The sequence below is a fragment of the Oculina patagonica genome, unplaced genomic scaffold, assembly GCF_052425735.1.
Source record: "Oculina patagonica isolate OP01 unplaced genomic scaffold, crgOcupat unplaced308, whole genome shotgun sequence".
NCBI classification, from domain to species: Eukaryota; Metazoa; Cnidaria; class Anthozoa; order Scleractinia; family Oculinidae; genus Oculina; species Oculina patagonica.
In genome coordinates this window covers 4,318-11,266 of record NW_027558155.1, presented here as the reverse complement: position 1 = coordinate 11,266, position 6,949 = coordinate 4,318, and the positions used below count along the sequence as shown (strand labels likewise).

The 6,949-nt window shown below is 41.3% G+C and overlaps 1 pseudogene; it reads left to right on the top strand.

The window, feature by feature from the left end:
* The first annotated feature begins 689 nt into the window (after positions 1 to 689).
* LOC144640492 (EGF and laminin G domain-containing protein pseudogene) lies at positions 690 to 2,616 on the top strand (annotated as a pseudogene).
* The last annotated feature ends 4,333 nt before the right edge of the window (positions 2,617 to 6,949 follow it).

Sequence of the window (6,949 nt, the reverse complement as noted above, 5' to 3'; positions counted from 1 at the left end):
ATTGGACGATTGACATCATGCAACAATGGCTTTGTACAGAGCTCAGCCAAAGGCGAAAATGGTCCCTAAATTTCAACATTGCGATGAAAAAATGGCCAAAATATTAGATGATAAAGATAGCAAAAACATCAAAAAAGATTTGAAGGGAAGTCACTTGATTTTTAAAGCTTATTTCAGGAGAGAAACATCAAAAAACCAGCGACACCGGAGGGATTGGCCACTGTTAGCGAAAATTATACGCCAAAGTTGGCAGTCATTTTAATTCATTTTGTGTTTTTAAAGCTCTTGACCATGAAAAGCATATTCTTTGAACATCTTAAGGAAGATATAACCTTAATTTGCAGATAGAAATCAAGCAATGGCTATAAATAGACCTGCAGAAACAACTTGAATAGCTTTATTTTGACCTGCAGAAACAACTTGTAAAGCTTTATTTTTTTCAATCCATTTCCATCCAAGCCATCCCTATCAAAGACGCTTGTGTACAGATTCAGTGCTCTAATATAGCAATTTTAAAAATTGGTTAATTTTTTTAGGTTTTCTGTGACACAAAATATAAATTTTGGTTGTTCAAAAGTCTGGTAAAATCTGCGACAAAGCCCCTGTAATGGGCGGGCTCAACAGGAACAAAATTTGATATTCAGTTGTGTCTTATGGAATTTTTGACATCTACATTGTATTTATTTTTTGGTTGATTCTCTTTGCCTTCCCTTGTTTTCAGATTATGGTGCAACCTTTGGACAAGACAGCCAGTTAACCTACACATTCCCTGCTGCCGAGTCTGTTCCTGGAGTTGACATTGTAGTCGGATTCAAAGTAAAAAACAAGGATAGCTGTGGAGGTGACATAATCGAAATCACCAGCCAAAATACGGATGAAAATTTTCTGCTAAGGTTAGATCCCACCTCTAAGAACCTGAAGTTTTCCTACAAAAGCTTTGGAGGGGACAGTTCCTTTGAGATTACTCCACCAGCTGGCAGCAGCTTCTGTGACGAAAGCAGGCACACATTTGCACTAAGCCGCAGAAATGCGAAGGTCAATTATACAGTTGATGGACAAAGCAAAAAGCGTCCCGATGACAATCGGCTTGATAAACCGTTCCCCAGAATGGAAAAGATAATTGTTGGAAGGAAAGGTGATGCTGGATTCAAGGGCTGCATAACTGGCGTGAAGGTCACACGGGTTGCATTTACGAAAGTCTATCCCACAGCAGAACCAATCAAGGATTTTGTCTATGACGGTGATAAAGATGGATTTGACGGCTCTGGACTCAGTAAGGGCAAATGCGGCCCAGAGCCAGACGTACCTAAAGAGATTCCGACTCCACGACCTGTTGGCGCACGTCCAGTTACTGCCAATACTGGACCTACAACTAAATCACCTGAAGAGCAAGCTGATGATGATAATAAGACTGCCATCATTGTGGTGGTTGTGCTTATCCTTGTGCTCCTGCTGGTAGTGTTGCTTATTGTAATCTACTGGTATTGGGCGCGACACAAGGGAGAGTATCACACACATGAAGACGACGAGGAACCAAAGAGCACCGATCCCTACATCGGCATGACTGCGCCCAGAAAACCGCTAGCCGAGGACGACTCAGAGAAGAAAAAAGAATGGTACATTTAAGGATTTTTTACGCTGTATGTATGACTTGTATTTCTACTGCAATAATATTATGCCTGTTACTAGTCGATATTTTAAGCATTGAAAATCACTGTACCCAGAACAGTGCTTGATTAATCCTCGCCTGAAGTCAACTGTCCTTTGGTTGCTTTGAATTTATTAAGGCTTATTCCATTGGTACCAATACCTTAAACGCACTCTTAGCTAGGAATATGATATATGTGCAAATTATTATAGGGCTGTGAAGATGTTAGATGAAACAACACCCCCTGTCCCCCCTACAAAGTCACTTCCTTCCCCACCAGGGTCATAATGTTCCCTTGGGGGGGGGGGTCCCTTAAGCATTACCCATGGTCTGGGAGGGGGGCAGCATGTTACCTTGTTGCAACTACACTGTACTAGCATCTTCCAGACCAATGTTTGTTTTTTAAGGCTGTCAAGCTAGTTTTATTCAGGGTTACAATTTAAGTTGTTACATTTAGTCATAGTTTTTTTGCGTGGCAGTGAGCATTTTTTTCTGATTTGCTCAGCTGCTCAGTTTACTGTATTTTATCAAAAGTGATGTACGTAATTTTTCTAAGGTGTAATATGCCATCATAAAAATTAGTCCATGGACTGTTTTCAGTCCCTTTTTTTCTCCACAAGATTGTTGAAAGCAAGCGTCAAAAAGCTAAATGCTTTATATCAGCCTTTGCTTCACTTAAAGGCCTCACTGCGCAAGCGTACGTTGCTACTACGAATCATCGAGGATCGTTTTGGCGGGATCGTCCCCAGTAACCCATGCTTGGTTTTGCTCGCTCGCAGTCGTTGAAGATCGATTATAATATCGCAATAAATTGAATTAATTGAGTTTTGTTTAATGATATGCGCCAATCCAGAGCGCTTCTTAAAGAAATAACTACAACAAGAGTGAATGTGTGTTCTGTTAAATTTATAATTAGCCGCCATGTGTCGTAAAGTGCATCTATTTTATTAAACATTTTAGTGTGTCAATTCTCTGCATATCTTTACGAGTTGTGCTGTATTTTTGGCGAGTCCTTAGGGCAAGTCAAAATTCAATGACGAATAAAAATGCACAACGAATATTACACACAAAAATGCAATTCCTAATACATGTACGAGATTTATTATCCAACATTTTTCTTTCCTTGAAACCAGACTTTGAACTTTGTTTTGAGTTGAGTACTACAACTATTCTGTTTTACTGGTTCCTATGGTGGAATGAACACCGTGAGATATAAATTGTAGTCGTTTTGCGCGTTAATCGAACTCCAATGAGTGAAGTTGGATAATAATTCTGTTTATTCGCTTGTGCATAATTTTACTTGTCATTTTTGGGGCGTAATGAAAATGAAATCTCTTTACGCCACCTTTGAAAGAAATACAATTTTTAACAGAGCTAGTTAATTACCTGGCTTAATTTGATGGTGTAAAGCTCTCGTGTGGTGTCCGTCTTGACAAACCTTTTTATGCGCGGGTTTTGTGTTGGTTCCATAAATTCATCAGTCTAGCAGCTCTCGTTAGCTTGTAATTCAACTGGTCCTCTAGTATAGCAGTTGCTACTTCTGTGTGTAGGGCAAGGGACATTGTTCCTGTTGTTTGTTGTATTGTTCTACCGAAGGGTGGCGAGTCATTCATGTGAGACCTTGCTAGATCTGCTACCCGGCGCAAAAAATAACTCTGTGTTTTTTCTTTTCACTTTTGACGTCGATGTTCAATTTCTCCCTACCGGTCTCCATACATTTCTTAAAAATCTAGTTAGGAGAATTGATTGTATATCGAGAAAACGTCATTTCAGTGATCAACTTCTTTATTCTTCAAATCTGCAACTTGTATTTGTATTAATATTGTAAGGAGAAATAAGATGCCAATCTCTCGAAACAGTGCTGTGTTGGAAGCTTTACACCCTCAAATTCGCGATAAAATTAAATGTAATTGTTATCAAATAAGTGTATTTTTAGAATCATTTCTTCAATAATCTTGTACATTAGTTGAGATAAGGCCAAAACAAAGAAGTTTCTAACTTAAGTCTTAAGGCTGAATCTTAAGATGTTGCCGATTCTCTCGATTTGCAATAGCTCTTGAAATTTTTTGACATCCTTGGAAAAAAGTTATCAGATATCTACACTGCTCCTGGGAGGAAAGATATGCTTTATCTTTCACTAAGGCCAAAACAAAGAAGTTTCTAACTTAAGTCTTAAGGCTGAATCTTAAGATGTTGCCGATTCTCTCGATTTGCAATAGCTCTTGAAATTTTTTGACATCCTTGGAAAAAAGTTATCAGATATCTACACTGCTCCTGGGAGGAAAGATATGCTTTATCTTTCACTCCTAAGTCTGATTTTTTTGCAAACACAGGCACAATAGTAGTTGACTTGCAACAAACGAAATGAGATGTACCAGCTCTCTAGCTCTGACTTAAGATGCCTTTTGAGACGTCTTGTAAGTTATATTTTGCGATGTCCATCGTCCTTTGGATTCCAGTCACCGATTTTAACGAGAAACAAATTGTTTTGGCCTTGAACAACTCTTGAACATATCGTAGGTTTTGTATCCCTTTTATTAACAGCGAATCATAAATAAAGCTTTTTAAAGGAATGAGTCGTATTGGCCTTATGAGTCGCTGCCGAGGCGGGCTTTGTATAAACGAGCGAGTAAAACTCCACAGTCCCAATCGATTCGCTTAGCCGAAGGGGCTTAGGATCGATTGGCTCGGGTTCACCTTTGTTTTGAATTGAAGTCAAGCTTTGATTGTCATAAGTTAATGTGTGTGTTAAGCCCCGCCCAAGCCTCGGCTTAGCGCTGCCTCGTTCTTAATCCGATTCCCTTTCTATTCGCGCGCTTTCGTCGTGCTGAATGAAGTGTGCGTTTGCAGTCCGCTCGCAGCAAGCAGATTTTTTCGTCTCTCGCCCTACCCTTATCCCTCTTTTTCTTTATTTCTTCACTCTAGATCCTGTCCTCCACTGGCTCCGGTCAGTGTGACTTATTCAAAGGGCCTTACTATGGAGTCGGTTCCCGTAGCAACCGTCTAAGCACCTACGCCCCCAGTCAGGTCCCCGCCTTCGTTTCGGGGGGAACTCCACTGGTGCCTAGTACCTTTGCATTCCCAGCCAAACCCCGCCTTTCCGCTCGTTGCTATGTGTAACAGACATCGTTGCAGCACTGAGATTGCTGACTACATAAAATGGCCTGATTAACGTCAAACAAAAGCCTCAAACTTCTGCATTGGAGAGGGGAGGACCCATTCTCGTCCCAGACCCACTTGTCCCTCTTAGCCGGCTAAGTGTTCAAAATCCTGTGAAAAATGTAAATAGATCGAAATTGAAGAGAAGAACATCGATGTACTGCAGAAGAAGCTTACGCAAATGTAACAGTGAAAATTGTTTTGAGGTCAGGGAAAAGTCAGGGAATTTTGGGGTTCTAATGAGTGGCAACCCTGTATAGGCCACTTACGAAACGAGAAGAAATCTCCGGCGAAACTTCCATTGCAGTTGCTTGTGCGACCTTCGTGAAGCAAAAGATTTCTTTTTAAAAACAATCATAATTTTTTTCCTTTTGGGAAATGACACTGTCTGATCATTAATATGGCCGCCGTGATGATGTAACTTTTGAGTGTCCTCAATTAAGTTTTAAAGTTTAAAAAAGTTGTCACCGCTCAATAGCCTAAAAATTGCAAACTTTGGTGTGAAGCGAAGTTAATCTCCAGGGCCCGGTTGTTCGAAAGAGGGTTAACTCCTAACCTCGGGTTAAATCAACTTAACCTGCGGTTAAATTTTATCCGTAGGTTAGTTCTGTTGTTCGAAGGCAAGTTAACGTTAACCTCGGGGTAAACAGCGGGTTAAATTTAACCCACCTAGCTAGGTGGGTTAAATCGTTAACCTCGGATTAAATAGTAAAATTCAATAGTGAAAGTCAAACAAAACGGCAACACTCGACGTAATTATGCTTTGCAGTCGATGAATCATGTCTGGGAAGTCTTTCTTTGCCGCGAAGTTTCAATTTTTCCACTTTTCGCGAACTTCGTGTACAGTCCTCATTTTCACGCCGACGGCATTTATCGCCACGGTAAATTCTTGCCATACGTCGTTCTGTTTTCGTTTGTCACGCTGTTCGTCAGTTTATTCTGTAAAATGATCAAGTTCTCATCTACTTTGTCCGTTAAAACGGCTATTTGGGTCGCGTTAAAGCCTTGTCTTCTCGCCTTGCGTGTAGGTGCCGGTGTAGCGGAAGCTAATTTTACCGCTGGCCCGAAATAAAACAGACAAACAAAGAATATTATGGGATGCTATCCGCAGGTTAGCGCGCGTAACCCGGGGTTAACTAACCGGCCCGCTAAACGTGCTTTGAACAACACCATTTTATCCTCGGGTTAATAAACCTGCGATTAAGAAATTTAACCTCTGGTTTAGCTCTAACCCAAGGTTAATTTAACCCTCTTTCGAACAACCGGGCCCAGGCTTCCTCAATGTTGTGATAGCGGCAAGGAATAAGCTGGCATGAAACGATTGAACTAAGCACGAAAGAATAAATTCTTAAAGTTCCATTTGATCAAAAGCGGTCGAGTTGAACTTCGACTCTTGCTGCCCAAGCTTGACGAACTCGAGCGACTCTAAAGAAACGATTTTGATTGGTTGTAAAAACAATAAAATTGGCCGAATTAAAACATCAAGGAGTTGCGCGAGCCACGCTAAAAAGTCCGATATACCGTAAAAAATTCCGGTTATAAGTGCTAGTCCCCTGTCATGGTCCATCTACCTGGAAACAAAAAAAATACATCCGATTATAAGCTCCCCCCCCTCCCTGATATATGCCGGATGACAGAACTGAACAGGGATAAATGTTGCTTTATTCACAGGCCGCGGCCGAAGCGCACTATGTGAAATATTTATGAAACGCGACTATTGCCTTTGAGCGGTGTTGTGTTACAAAGATGCGATTTATAGGGGTTTGTATGGGAACTCTTCAAAAGGAATAAAATTTAATGTTCTGGGAATAAAATCTATTTATCTTGTTGCCTTGTTGTATTCTTTGTTGTTTGGCCGCGTCTCAGGCTGTTTTCGACGAGTCTAGTTAGCGTTCGCTGGTGGTGTTCCACCTCTCACCTCCGCAGAGGCTCTTGGGGTAAGGCGAAAACACGAAAAATTAAAAATAGGGGGAGCGCGGGAGGCGACGGGAGAGGCGCCTTTCCTTTCCCAGTGTACCCCGCGCCTATCGTTGCCATTCTCTCCAGGCTCCGCGCGCTTACTTTTCACCTCTGCCCATTTCTCAGCCCGCACGAAATAATAAGAGGCCTCTGCGGAGGAGAGGGGTGTTCCACTATAAACGA